The sequence below is a fragment of the Trematomus bernacchii genome, unplaced genomic scaffold, assembly GCF_902827165.1.
Source record: "Trematomus bernacchii unplaced genomic scaffold, fTreBer1.1, whole genome shotgun sequence".
Lineage (NCBI taxonomy): Eukaryota > Metazoa > Chordata > Actinopteri > Perciformes > Nototheniidae > Trematomus > Trematomus bernacchii.
In genome coordinates, this window is record NW_022988043.1 from 20,729,722 (window position 1) to 20,744,801 (window position 15,080).

A 15,080-nucleotide genomic window follows, 5' to 3' on the forward strand; every position below is an offset into this window, starting at 1 on the left:
TGATGTCAGCGGCTCATTTGCGTAATCTTCCCTCAGGGAATTTATTCCGGTGTGAACGCGATCTGTACTAAATGCCCTGGGGTAATAAGTGCCGGCACTAAATACGGCAAAGTACTTGGTGTGAACGCGCCTTTTGTTTCTACGGAAACTCTTCCGACGTCTGAATGTTATCTGGTCACCTGCTGGAGGTGACCGTCCCGCCAACATTTCGGAAGCATCTCCTCGTCCTGCGACAGCACCCGTGGCCTCAAATATATGCCACATCTCTCCTTGATCCTGCAGTGATGACTTCATTAACCCCCCCCCACCAACCACCACGCAGGCTGTGTGAGGAATAGGGAGGGGTTCGAAGGTCAGCTCAGAGGCCTCTTCACCCCAGCTGCTGTATCGCCATCTCCATCCTTCTGGACAATGAGACACACACACATACATAATAATGTGGGAATGACCACCACACACATATACACACACCTCTCTGACCTCTGAGCCTATTTTCACACGCTCCCTGCAGAACAGCCGGACAAGCCTCTCCAGCGGTAGTTGCAGAAAGGGGGACAGTCGAGGGAGGATATCAGAAAGAGAAGCTGGTCAGCTGTCAGCTCTGTCTTCTATCCTTTTACTTTCTTCTTCTTCTTCTTCTTCTTCTTCTTCTTCTTCTTCTTCTTCTTCTTCTACTTCCACTTTCCCCTTCCTTAATCTGCCCTTTTCTCTGCTTTTGCCCTCTATGCTACGTCATGACAAATCGGGTGTAAAAAGCCCCTCTCACCTCCCACTTTACCTCCTCACCCCTTCCCAACCCTCCCCTTCTCCCTCCCCTCCATCAGGGTTGGGGGGGGGGGGTGGAACAATGGGACACTGCTCCTTCCTCCCCCCTTCCCCACCCACCTCCACATCTGTGAGTGCCCCTCTGTCTCCTCATTCTTCTCCCTAACCGCTCCATTATTGGGCCTCTTTCACTTGTAAATGTGGCCAGCGATACTTCTGATGGGTCTTTTATGCACACGGCCGGGGTCAGGAGAAAGGTAGGGGCAGCAGAGGAGGGGGGTAGGATACAATGAGGGGGTGGGTCAGGGTTGAGGGTGGCACAGGGAGGGAGGGGGCTTTGGTTTAGGGAGTCTTGTGCTGTTTTTTTCTTGCCGGCCAGAGTGTGAGGGGACAATCATGACAAAGAGGTAAATCCTTTTTTTTGTGTGCAGTCATTTGGGACGGTTGGGACCCAGACTCGCATTCCTGCAGCCGGCCGGCCCCCGGCAGGACGGAGAGAGCGGGACGGGACGGAGGTGGATGAAAGTCCAGAGCGAATGCTCAACTCAAAGTTGTGTAGGAGGACGTGTGCAGAGGCCCTCAGACTAGAATTACTGAGCTTAACTGTCATCACATGTAACATAGAGAAGTGCGGGAATGAGTCCTCAAACCCAGAATGTACTCAGCTACTCAACGCATCAGCTAGGCTTAAATAACGTGTTGCCAGCTGAAATACATTATAACTGCACTAATTATCCAATGGAAGACTCAGATTGGCTTTGTAAAATCCTGTTGGTGTTTTGTTTTTTTGGACGGGCAGTGTATATTCACATCAACTATTTATACTGTATTAGTTTCAGTCGTATATTAATAGACCTGGTAAGATCAGCAACAAGCTTTTTTCCAATCTTCATCTGAAAGTTCAGTCGGGAGGTTGTCCTTCCATGCATTTAACCTTCAATGTGAATTCTCAAATGAGAAAGATGAGAGCATATTGTAAAACTCTGATATCATATCCTTTCTCAGGCTGTGCTTTATCATCCTTTTCTCCAAAGATGAGTGTTGGGGTCTCAAAAGTGCATCATTTTGATTAGCTTTAACAAAGCTTCTAACCTGGAGGTATTTAAAGAAATGTTTTTCATCAAGATTGAATTCAGAACTCTGTGTTGTTTCCTTGTTTAGGATACACAGCCAAACACAGCCAAACTCATCCTGAGCACACACAAACTCACAGCCGAATTAAAAACAATAAGTGTGGCTTGATATTGAGTAAGAAAAAGGTTGATAAACGCTGTGAGAATGGGTCTGCAGAGAGAATTTCGCCGCGATCCCAACTGTCTGTTATCAGCCTGCAGCCAGGGAGGAGAAATCAGCTGAGCTGCCTGCTCCCTGCACACAGATGTGTGTGTGAGGAAGTCCGTGGATTGGTCAATTTGGACCAATCAGCAGGGGCTTAATGTAACGGCTCCGCGGACGTAACGTAACGGCTCCACGGATTGGTCCATGTCGTTCCGGGTGCGGCTTGACATCATGCCGTACCCGGAAGAATCAAATGGACAATGACGTATCTCCAACGAGGCGTTTTGGGGAGGTATTTTCTGTGTTAGAGTTTTACTCGCTACAGGGTGTACTTTGAGGGTTTTGACTCTGCAGACCGTTTACATGCATAAAAACCTTCATAACACACAAGGGGACGGGTAATAACCGGAAAAGCATGACATGGGCCCTTTAAACAATTTTTCTTTTTGTATTTACTATTTACTTGCACTATATTTGTCTGTTTATCTGTGTTATTGTGTTGCACTGTTGGAGAAGCCTGTGACTTAAGATTTTCATCGGCATAACTACACTGTAGCTATGTTCGTATCACAAAAATAAAGAACCTTGAACCTACTGGACTGTGTGGTGATAATGAGTGTGATTCTTTTTAATATCTTTTCACATCATACCAGATCTTCATCATGTGTTTCACAATTAGATTTTTTGTTTGTTTGCTTATTGTTTTTTTGGCAGAATCCTGAAGCATTAGTCCTGCTTTAGTTTCCATGAGTAAATGTTTTTTGCAAAGGCTTGGCATTAACTCAAACGCACGACTCAGCGAAAGCTCGGCTGAACTAAAATAATGTTAGTGTGTGGGCAACTGGCTAAGTAAGCATTGGGGAAACCGCTGCAGACAGGAAGCCATGTCCAAACAGGACGGAGGATCTTACATGGATCTGAGGGGGGGCTGGATATATATGTGGAAGCTGGTTAGGATTCAGATGAGGGTCAGGTGTGTGGAGAGCAGCTAATTGCAAGTGTTTCTCATTTTCAGTGATCCAAATTCAAATTCTAGTCCTTCCTTCAGAGCCCATTTACTGGTATTCTTTTGTTGTTTTAATAAATAGATAAGTTACTGTTTAAGCACAGCCTGCCCTGACTAACAGATCTACTGACCAAATCAAAATCTTGTGTGGGTGGAAATGGGTGCTTCTTTTGATTTGCATTATTAAAAACATTTCTAAAATAGTTGCTGCAGAAAAAGACATCCACATGCAGGAAATTAACATTAACACAGGCATATATTTAAACATTGTGTTAAATGAATTAGTGCCTCTGCCCCACCTTAGCATCCTAAAACACCCATAATTATATACGCGCAAAAATCTCGCATACGCAAATATGCAAGAACGTTTTTACTTCGGTAGCAATCTAATTTCTTAATCTTCACTCATATAGTGACGTGATTGAATAGTAGTAAAGTAGAAGTACAAAGTAGCGTAACATTGAAATGCTCAAGTAAAGTACAAGTACCTCAACATTGTACTTAAGTACAGTACTTGAGTAAATGCACTTAGTTACTCCCTGTCGGCGCAGCGCCAAGAGCAGGAGAAGTAAACCTTTTCTGTAAAAAGCCGGCACTGAGGTTTTTTTTTGCTTCAATATATTACATTTACAGTCAATACTGACTGGACATGTAAAGGTCGTACTATAAAGGTGAGGCCACAACCCTGACAAAGACCTACAGAGGTTGACACATATTGACTTTATAACGATTTTGCCACTTCAATAAAGGTGTTTATAATATTTATACCTCCCTTTATTTTGACAGCTCTGTCAAGTCATATGAAGTTATTTGAAATGACGTGGGTGATGTGATGTGACAGTTTGTTGTGTTGTGAGGTTACAATGCTCATTTCTGTGATGTTACGTTTGTTGTCGCTGAGTGGCCTCCATGTCATGGCCTGACCAGTGTTCTGTGAGATTATATGTTATAGCTTCTGTCCTGGCCTCTGCCACACACACACACACACACACACACACACACACACACACACACACACACACACACACACACACACACACACACACACACACACACACACACACACACACACACACACACACACACACACACACACACACACACACACACAGAGTAGAGAGGGTGGTCTCGGTGGCAATCGAGTCTCCAGGACAACAGGTGGACAAAGGGGACGCGGCGGGGGGAATGTGAGGCGAGGAACGAGGTTGGTTGGGGTTGGGGGGGGTGATGGGTTGGCTCCTGGAAAGGGGCTGATGTGGGAGAAGGTGGCGGAGGGGGTCAGGCTGACCTTGGCCTCTGAGCAGTGGTCAGATGGGGTGCGAAGGCCACCGGCCGTGAAGGAGGAAGATGAAGAGCGGAGGAGGATAAAGCCTGTGACACCTCTCACTCTCTGAAGGTGATTAATGACAAAACACACACACACAGAGCACCCCGGCTGACCTCTCTGAGCCCGCTGCTCAAACAGTGGCCCCGGGTTCTTTGGCGTGGTCACTTTCCCAACTCTTCTGATTGATGAGCGATTCCTTTCCCACCACAAATTATGGTAATATTCCTGAAAGAGGCGAGGAGCTGCAACTCTGCAGCTGCCCTGCACGACTCTAATCACACCGACCAGCAGGATTACAACCTGATGTGTGTACTTCTTAATAAATGCTTATCATTTAAGCCAACAGCATGCTTCTACATGCATCATTTTCTTCTTAGATGTTTTAAAAGTCAAAAGAAATATGTAAAATCCAGATACTTTCATTGAAAGAAGTATCTCAGGTTATCATCACATCTGTAGCACTTTGGATGTACTGCAGTCAAGAGAATACCTTCGGTGTAATTAAATCCGCAAATAAATGTTTGTCCAGCTTCCAGAAGACACAAAAAGTTTTAGGTAGTGGGTAGCAAATTGGTATTGTTTTTGGTAATATTGGACTACTTCAGTATCTTTTCTGTTATCTTTCTGTCCTTTACCTACGGTGGCCGACAGGGGCAAATATGTTACCACGGCCAAAAACATTTCCATTAGGAGAAATGCGCTGAGTTTCAAAAACAATGCAAAAAAAAAAAAACAGAAATGTACCAAAACCAAACACATGCAAATAAAGAAACATCTTAAATAGACAACACATGTGCAGCGTTTACTAAAAGCGCCCTAATATTAAAACGCTGTAAATACAAATCACTGCTAGGAGCTCAAAACACAACGGAAACATGGACACTAAAAACTGATGCACACAGCTGGGACCGGAGCGTTTGTTGGATTACAGTTGGCCAACTTTTATTCTTTGCAGTGTTTTGAATTTGCAGCGCTCTGTGTATGCAGTTCTTTTAGTAAACGCTGCGCTTCATTGGCATGTGTATTGGCACATCTGTTTTTATATTTGCATTGTTTTTTAAACTGCAGCACGTTTCTCCTAATGGAAATGTGTTGGGCCATTGTAACCCATTTGCCCCTGTCGGCCACCGTACTTATCATAAATAAAATGAATGAATTTTCACATTTTCCTACTCATAAGGACCTATTTTTTAAATGCAATCAAGCTGACTCTTCTGTTTGGCTTTAGCCCAAACCCACAAAATCAATATAAGAATGTTAAATGTATGTTGCTGTGTTAAACAACAAACCATTTATTTAGTTATTTATTCATGCAAAATCTCTTTGAAGTTGTAAATGATATCTCCAATGAAATGTATGGGTGTAATACTCATAAATGTTAAACTTGACATGTGCTATTTATATATAATCTCTACTCCTCGCTGCAGAAAATGTGGACGACAACTCAGACAGGACAACTTCCAGCAAAAAAAATATCCTCCTTTAATTGTTGCTTAAAATAAACAAAACAGATGATTGGTTGAGAAGAGGTGGTGATGTCAGAGCTGTTGGGTACAAAATAAGGGATGATGTGGGGGGGGGGGGGGGGGGGGTTGATGGCGACTAGGTCAGGGATGTCTCCAGCTGGTGTGGTAATTGCGGCCCAAAAAAAGCATGCTAACATTTTAAGTCGCGTGTGAGCTCAAACGTCGTAAAATTACATTCACCATCTTGAGCATCAAACATGGCCGCCTGTTCTTGTCGCAGAACAAAGTGGCTAGCGAATACAGCGACATTTTACAGGAGGTGAGGTGCTCCTGATGATGTTGTGATTTGGGGGTGCAAGTGTTTATGTGTGTGTGTGCCGTGTGTGTGTGTGTGTGTGTGTGTGTGTGTGCGTGTGTGTGTGTGTGTGTGTGTGTGTGTGTGTGTGCGTGTGTGTGTGTGTGTGTGTGTGTGTGTGTGTGTGTGTGTGTATGGAGATGGGTAAGTGGGTGGGAGAGCAGGACAAGGGGAAGTGCTACATCATATCACATTAACCTATGTTAGCCTTGCTAGCCCCCCCCCACCACACACACACACACACACACACACACACACACACACACACACACACACACACACACACACACACACATAATACAAATGGCGTCCTTGCTCGACGCAACAACCAAAAAAGACATCACATTCCGCTCCGGAGGTCATCATTTCTGTGTGTGTGTGTGTGTGTGTGTGTGTGTGTGTGTGTGTGTGTGTGTGTGTGTGTGTGTGTGTGTGTGTGTGTGTGTATGTGTGTGTGTGTGTGTGTGTGTGTCTGTGATGGGAAAGAGCAAAGGAGGGATGCTGGGAAGGAGGTCGTGATGTGACGTCACACCCCTGTGATGCTAACTGTGCCCCCCACCCTCACCACCCCCTCCTCCTCCTCCCACATCCGGTCCCCTCCCTTCGTGTCCTTCTCCATCCTCCCTGCCTTTTTTTTTTCAATTCTGTGGCGGTGTGTGTGTGTCTCAGTGATGTCACAGGCAGAGTCATCTGACCGTGGAAGCGTCGGATGGGGAGGGCGGGGGGAGGGGGAGGTCATGGAGGCGGAAGTGAGCGACCCGGTGCAGAATACACAGACCCTCCGAGATGGAGGCCGAAACCGGAAGAGGGAGCGTTTCCCGAATAGTTTTGAAAACCCAGCATCAACGTTCTCCCCCCCCCCCCCCCTCAACCGACACACTGGAAAAACTGAAGCATTGACTTTAATTAAATGAATTATGTCAACGGATTTCACATAACTGTATTAGGTTAGTTGAATATTAGGTTCAACTTAATATTATTGCTTGCAACTAACCTAATACAGTTATGTGAAATCCATTGACATAATACATTTAATTAAAGTCAACATGGAGATGAAGGCAGAGATTAACCTGCTTTTTTTGCCGCAAAGGAGAGGACTGTTAGCAGCCAAAATGTTCATAAACACACCAAATGTAATACATCAACAAAGGTTTGTTTCACCGTCTGTGATGCTGCAGATGCTTCTAAAAGTATTCAACAGGGAGAAAAGTGGCTTCACAGGAGGTGATTTGAAGAGATTCAGAAAGAAATTAACTTTATGTCGACAGTAAAGCAGGGGGCGGAGAGGTTAGATCATAATACAGCGTACACAAACACACAGGAGGCCCAGCCATCAGTCTATACCTCATCAGCAGATGCCAGCGAGGTTAAATGGCTCTAATGATCTCTCTAATCATTACACTGCTCTCCTAATTGTTTCCTCAAGATATCTTTGTCATCAATATCGCTGCCGATACTGATCAATTCCTCATTGAGGCGCTCAGCTTCAAGTGAGCCTGAAGTAACCCTGACTGCCAGAGGAAAGATTCTGCAGCATCAGCACCATGCTGCTCAGGTTTTATCATGTTTGGAGGTGAACAATGAGAATGTTTTGCGTGGGAAATTAACAGAGGTTTTGGTTTTATATTTGAATCTTGATCCAAGCTGAACCAAACTTGTTCTCTTCAAACAATTTAGAGATTAGTCTGAACATTCAGATCTGTTTAAATGAAAGAGATGCAATGACAGCGGTTGCTAACTTGTGGATCGGGACACCCAGAAGGACTCACAGGATACAATTAAATCTAATATTTCTACTACATAAAATTAACTGGTTTTATTTTCAGTCTTTCCTCTTATCGTTGCCCCTTTTTTGTGAGTGACTGATTACTTTGAATTCTTCGGGCCTCTAAAAAGAAAATCTATTTTTGGTCGCAGCTGAGCAGACAGATATAGTTTTAAAGCCAAACAAGTGGTCAATAAGATTAAGAATTAAAAACTAAGAGCATTATCAGATTTGGTTGAATTTACTGAAGCGAAACCAAACAGGTTTCATTCCTTCAATTAACTTTGGTGTCAAACTGTAATAATAAGCTTTTCTTGAGCAAATACAATTGCAAAGTCACCTGAACCTTTTTTATTTTTGGACTCAAATATAAAATAGAAGCTGAGACTCAAAATGCTATCCCTTTTTGTCACCACTGAACCAAATTCAAAACTGTCAAGGCTATGATCAGCTTGTTGCAGACTTCAATCAAACATGTAAAACCCCAATTTACTCATGAACTCAAAGTGATCTGATGGGGACATGAGGAGGGTCTCCTCTCTGATGGGGCGTTCAGATGCACTCAGTCAATAGCCAACATGTGTGTTTCCCCCCCCCCCCAACTTGGGTGGTGGTATTTGGACTCGGCACACACACCTCCCCGGGTTTTTAATCCACTGATCTGAGGAAGAGCTCCAGAGCTGCTCTACTCCTCAGGGCAACACGCTGGGAGGGGATTACAGCAGCAAATTAGCCTGAGGAGAGCGGCCGCATCCGAGCCGAGGTGATGCTGTGGTGTGAAAATCAAACAGACCCCTGTCTCAAGATTTCAAGGAGGCCAAAGTCAAACTGAGCGTTTGGTTTACTCTGCTGACAGCAGTTTGGATGCCTGTCATGTCACAGCCTTCCCATTTTGGCAGATGTAACGTCTGATATATTCTGCATATTGTTTCCATAAAAACTGAGATAACATTTAGAAATGCAATCTTATTCTGAAAAAATATTCAAATATTTCTACTTTTGAATGTATATCATTTTTTGACAATTTTCTGGAATGAAACTGGGTTTTTCCTAAAACAGAAAATAAACCAAAAAATAATAATATGTTCATACACTTGATTCCTAAAGAATAATGTCAGGATTATATTACCGAAATTAGAAAATTAGAGATCATCAAACAAATCAAGCATTGATTTATCTTTTTAGAGCACAAAATATGACATGTAGGCCTATCTATAATTATAGAGAAAATGTGTTTATTTTGAAACCAATTAACTTGAAATTGTCCCTATATGAATACGATTTAAATACAAATAAATATGTAAAGAAACCTGCATGCACGTGGGAAGGATGAACAGAAGAAGAACAAAAAGAAAATGTGATGCTTCCAATGATCCTTCATTCTTTATTATTCACCAACAGTAGAAACAGTACAAACGAATTCCGTCTTTATTGGCTTGTAATGGCATCCTTTATCAACAGGATAAAGGGCTTGGAAAAGGTCACGGTTTGTTAAACAAAATTAAAATGATACATTCCGAAGAATTATGCTAATTATAATCCCCAAAACGCCAACAAAAGGCGGGAACAAAAGCTCACCAGTGGAGCGACAATAAACCTTCCCTGCGAGGTTTAGCAGGAAAAAGTGCGAATAAAGAGAGAAGCTGCCTGCCTGGGAAATATTAGTATCACTTCAACAAGATGTCCCATCTTTTAAAATACTTAATTATCACTCTTTTAGTTTCTTGCTTGACCTTATTCTCTTGTAGGCCTGTAATGACAGTAAATGTGCAGACATTACGGACTTCGGATCATTAGATAAAGCCGAAATAAAAGAAAGTGAGTCAAATGAAGGTAGCAGGAGAAGACTCAGTGGCCCTCTAAAGGCCCCGAGACAGGACAACCCTACGATACATCAGAGAGAAATATGATTTTTTTGACAAAATAAAATAGATCGAATGAGAAACGTTAGGGGAAAAAACGTGTATGTGTTACGGTGAATAGGGGTCAGAAGTGCACGAGCGTCAAGCAACAGATGTCCATGCACAATTCTCGGGTTGGATAAAAAATGTAACAAGAATTGCGTTTGGACAATCAGCAGCTAGAGCTCAAAATACGAATCACCTTTAAAGCAGACATGAAAAGAAAATAATCAGAATCAAACATTTTGTTGCGCTTTAAGGCCTGAAAAGAGCCGTCTACAAGTAAATGTTCTTCGTCACGATTCACATTGAAGTCCCCAGCAGCGTGTTCACACTCACAGTGCCCACACTTCAGAGGCCACAGCAGCCATACTATCCAATTACAGCCGCTAATTAGCCACTCTCCAATTTATCAGAAATAATCCCGAAAGCAACAGCAGAGAGAAGAATATCAGCTTCCATCTGTAAACATCACACGGACACTAACTTTGAGATAATATGCAGGGGAATAAGAACAAAATATCCCGGAAATCAAAAACCCCAAAACTCCTCTCCGCCATATCTGCACCTGTTAAGACGCATCTCTCCTCCATCCCCTGGTATTTCCCCGAAAAACTACCATCTACCAGCTGCACAAATCTGCAAAGAAAGAAAAAAGACGGTGCTGCAGGTGCACCTGCTCCACCGCGTGTAGTTCCAGGAGAGATACTGGGGGCAGTTTAGGCTACTCCGGGGAAAGAAAAGGCTCGTGATGGAGGGAGGGAAGCGGGCTGGAGGCTGGAGGCTGGAGGCTGCAGGCTGGAGGCTGGAGGCTTCCCCGCGGATGGTGGCAGGGAGGACGGGATGCGAGCGCAAGGCACACCGCCGCAGCCACCAGCACTACCGCCACCGCCGGCTGCTTCTGTCGCTGCTGACCTCCACCTCCTTCTCCTCCTCCTTTGCTGACCGAATTGGGGGGCTTTTTCTGGGGCTCCTCCAACAATAAGCCCCGGTGCGTCCGTGTCACCGAGAGAGAGCTCGGGAGTGGGGCCGGTCCGCTCTTGGTACAGAGATTTGAATAAACACACACATTCACACACACCGCGGGGGTGATGATAAATGCCCATTGTGCACAGAGGAGGAGAAGAAGAAGAAGAAGAAGAAGTAATGAATCTGAGAGAGCGAGAGAGAGCGAAAGAGATGGAGAGAGAGAGAGAGGGAGAGAGAGAGAGAGAGAGAGAGAGCAGCTGCGAATAAGGGCAGCAAACCTCTTAAAGACAACGCTCTCATTTTTCCTTCTTTTCTTCTTTTCTCTCTTTTTCTTTATTTCCAATCACAATCAAAACGCTGTTAACCCTACATAGACCCGGGATTGTAACATTCACACACAGACACATACACACACACACACACACACACACACACACACACACACACACACACACACACACACACACACACACACACATTACAAGATGACGTTTCCCTTTTTGCTGCTGTTGTTAGAGCTCAAAGGCTTCCCTCACTGATGATGTGACGGAGGAGAAAACAACAATAACAACAGTAAACAAAAAGCTACACATGGTGTTTTTAGACTCAACTCAACGAAATGAATTTAAAACATAGAAATGTGTGCATCATTACAGAGCCAAACAAATATTTTATTTTGAGGAAAATAAAAAGGAAATGTATTCCAAGATTTTTATGAATTTGATAAATACAGTATTTGTCTTCAAGTCATTTCGATCCTATAGGATATTATTTCGTTTTAACATAATTTTACTTAAGTTTAGATCCACATTTGAGACATTTTTAAATGATATTCAAGTGTTTAAATTAAAATGTTTGATAGTACTTGACATTTCAGAAAAAAATAAAAAAAGATCTATATTGCATATTGAAAGCTCCTGCAAAGCTGGGGATTGAGGTTGCCAACCAAATGGAGGAGAATCATTTATTTTCTTGAGCATATTGCAAGATAGGCTTGTTTTTGTATGACAACTAGAATGTAAACAGTATATATACAGCCTTAATAATAATAATAAAAAAAAATGTATGAAAAAACACAAACTTACAATTAACATATTACCTATTCATAATCTTAAAGATTGTAAACTTTTAATTGAAATAAAAGAGTGTTAACTGACCCATAGCAATCGAAATTGAATCCAATGGAGCAACAAATTAAAAAGCTGCATTTTGAAGGAAAACAACATGGATAATAATGAAAACAAAATGTAACAAACTTTTTGATAGGCTAATGTGATAATCACAAACATCGAAAAAGTCATCAGCCGAGTGATGAGGTGAGTCTAGGGTCAAAGCCAATATCCTCTATTGATTTCCCTTCTGAAATCAATACTGATCAACAAGAGGTCATTGCAGATGTAGCAGTGTTGACATGAAGGTTTCAAAAAACTGTTACTATTTTGATAACATGCATCGAAAATGTGGAGAAAGAACACACATATTTAATAATTGATCTGACTTTTAGTATACTACAAACTTCCACACCATGTTAAGAATTTACTGTTCCTGTGTCTTTATGACCAGACCCTGAGTTACTCATATTCTGCTCACAAATAAGAAGCTAATATTTGGAAATCATAACCAAATTGACAAATGGCACAGGTTCTGACAATATATCGATGGTAATTATTCAAGTATTGCCTCTGGGTCTTAAAAAACAATGTCAAGGGGGCCTTACACCTGCATTGTTTCTAAAAGCCAGCAACAGGCGACTCCACTGGTTGCTAAAAGAACTCCAGCTGAATAGAGGTCTATGAGAAAATGACCAAATTCTCACTTGATTTATTACCTCAGTAAAGATTTAACTAACAAGTGTATGGTACTAAATTGCTAGTTTCAGATTTGCTTTAACCTGTTAAGCCCTGAGCCTGTTTTTCAGGTTTCAGGCTCGAAAATGACATGCCCAGAACAAATGACTATATCTTCACTTCTAAAAGGGGTACATTAATAATCTTTTTTCTCAAAGCAATGATACACCTGTGAGTTGGATGTAGAAAAGTCAGAATCAATATAGATGTTTTTATTTTAAATTAAAATTCAGATTGAACATAGCAAAAAAATGTAAATGATAGTTTCCGTTTTACTTATAGTGAAAACCACTCTTGAATGATGGGATAGTAGACAAAAAGCTTTAGGAATCCAAACTATAACATATAATAAGTACCCTGCATCAAGATTGATGCAAATCAAATGAAATTTGACCTTTTTTAGAGAGGTTTAGAAAAGAAAACCCACCTCTGGGGTCATTTGGATGTGTATTTGGGTGTATTTGCCGTTTCTCTGGAACCCATTGGTCGATTTTGGTGATTGACACCTCTTTTTAACCGTTAGAGCCAATAGAATCAAGGGGAAGTTCCTAAATCCATCTAAACATTACCATTGAGGATTGAGAGCGATGCACACGCAGTTTGCCCAAAACCTGAAGCTCCGTCACACTCAATATGAAAAATACGATTATTGCCATAAATATGATGATGGATTATCAGTAATCATTTCAAAGTGACACAGACACATTGGATTAACCTTCAGCAGCGTTTTTATGCGTTTTAATGCCATTGAACACAACTTTTGATCAGCAAACAGCAAAGGTAAGACGTATTTGCCGTTTTGGCTATACGTAAAGCTAAGTTGTGTGTTGTCTGGTTTCGCCTTCGCTGCCGCTCTCAGCTTTCATATGATGTCTTGTTTGTGCAGATCCGATGAAGTATACAATAGGCACTTTCACACCAAGTACTTTGCCGTACTTAGTTCATCAGAACTTAGTTCATCAGAATTTAGTTCATCAGAACTCTTTAGTTCTGATGAACTAAAGAGCAGATGGCGTTCACACCGGAATAAGTCCCTGAGGGAGGATTAGGCAAATGAAGCCGCTGACGTCACTTCTTCTTCTGCTTTGGGTTTACTGGCAGGCCGCAAACAACTTCACGGCGTATACTGCCACCCGAAGTCCCCGGCCGGAAGTCCCCGGAGTTGGGGACTGGCTTCAGTAGAAGCTGCTGGGAGTCCCTGAAGCCTTCCGAGTAAATCGCCAGAGCGCCGACATCTCCTCATCACTCCACCACTCCCACGTTTTATTTTATGTTGCCATAAGTTAGTCACTCTCCGTTGGTGCGCTGGGCTAATGCTATTGCTAATAATGTTAATGCGAGCAAATAAAATGGCGGCTTCACAAAGCATTTTTGGAGTTTTACGGGGCGTGGTTTACAATCCGCCCAGCCAATCAGAAATGGGAACCTTTTTCTCCCATGAAAGTACCTGCTCTCTAGCAGGGACTGAAAAGGGGGTGGAAAGGTTCTCATGGACTAAGTTCTAGTTCCGGATTTTTTTGGTGTGAACGCAAATTTTCGGAACTATATCGGAACTATACTGGGAAAAGTACTCTGGTGTGAAAGCGCCTATTATTTCTACCGTGAGTTATGTGCTAAGTGCGTTAGCACTCTTTCGCTTAGTGCTCATTTAGAGGCTCGGCGTTAGACTTGTGTTTTGTTTCTGTAAAAATCGTTCATATCGTCAGGTAGCTGAGTTTCTTCCCGTTAAGTGGGTATGACACATTCATAGTTTGTTAAATGTTAAGAAACCCTCAGACGCTGTTTCTTGCAAGATATTGCGGGAGCCCCCGCCCCCTTAACAGGTTAATACAGCATGATGTTAAGTTTGTAAAGTAGGTTCCAATTTAGAGTGAAATAGAAAGTAAAGCAGGGTATGCTTTAGGGCGGGATTACCTTACGATTGACGGGTCCCTACCATGGTGTATCACTGCTTTGGGAGCCCCATTCATTAACTTTCACAATGTGTTGCCAGTTTATGAAAGTATATATGTAACATTTCGGTCATGGGAAAATTTGTTTTTCATTTTTACCAATTTGTACCCTCTTGGGTCACTGCTGGTTAGGGTTAGGGTTGGGGTTAGGGTTGGGGTTAGGGTTGGTGACGGCCTTAATGCCAGACTCAAGAAAAAGTAGTCCACAAACCTTTGGGAGACCTCCTGGTGACTATACAGTCTATGAAATTATGAATGAAAACCAAATGAATATTACAGATGAGAATGTCATCTGTAATATTTTGTCGATATTTGTCAGTATTGCAACTTCACATGACTTCATTTCACTGCTCATGAACAAATACAGATATTTGTTTGAAGGTAATCAAAATAAGCCTCAGATTTGGTAATTTTCAAAATCTCACTTACGTTTGGCCAGCAGCCAGCTG